The following is a 567-nucleotide window of genomic DNA, read 5'->3' as shown; positions in this document are numbered from 1 at the left end:
TTGCAGAGGGCTTCCCCATTAATTCGCCCGCTAATTAAAGATTCGTCTCTCCCCTCCTAATTAACATTAAGGAATGAAACCAATGCTGTTCGATGGAGAATTAAATTCCCCATCCTTCAACCCCCGTTTCATTCCTTAATCTCTGTAATAAAAAAATTAAAACTGCGACGAAAGTCGCGGCGCTATGAAAAACTCAATGGTTTCTCGGCGCAGTGACTCCCGACAACTCGCCCGCTAATTAAAAAATCGTCTCTCTCCTCCTAATTAACATTAAGGAATGAAACCAATGCTGTTCGATGGAGAATTAAATTCCCCATCCTTCAACCCCCGTTTCATTCCTTAATCTCTGTAATAAAAAAATAAAAACTGCGACGAAAGTCGCGGCGCTATGAAAAACTTAATGGTTTCTCGGCGCAGTGACTCCCGACAACTCGCCCGCTAATTAAAAAATCGTGTTTCTGCTCCTAATTAACATTAAGGAATGAAGCGCGGTTTGAAGGATGGGGAATTTAATTCTCCATCGGACAGCATTAGTTTCATTCCTTGATGTTAATTAGGAGCAGAGAT

This window comes from Diachasma alloeum, unplaced genomic scaffold, assembly GCF_001412515.2.
Source record: "Diachasma alloeum isolate Michigan unplaced genomic scaffold, Dall2.0 Dall_scaffold_00535, whole genome shotgun sequence".
Taxonomy (NCBI): Eukaryota; Metazoa; Arthropoda; class Insecta; order Hymenoptera; family Braconidae; genus Diachasma; species Diachasma alloeum.
The sequence above is the reverse complement of the archived record's forward strand: the minus strand, read 5'-3'. Positions refer to the sequence as shown.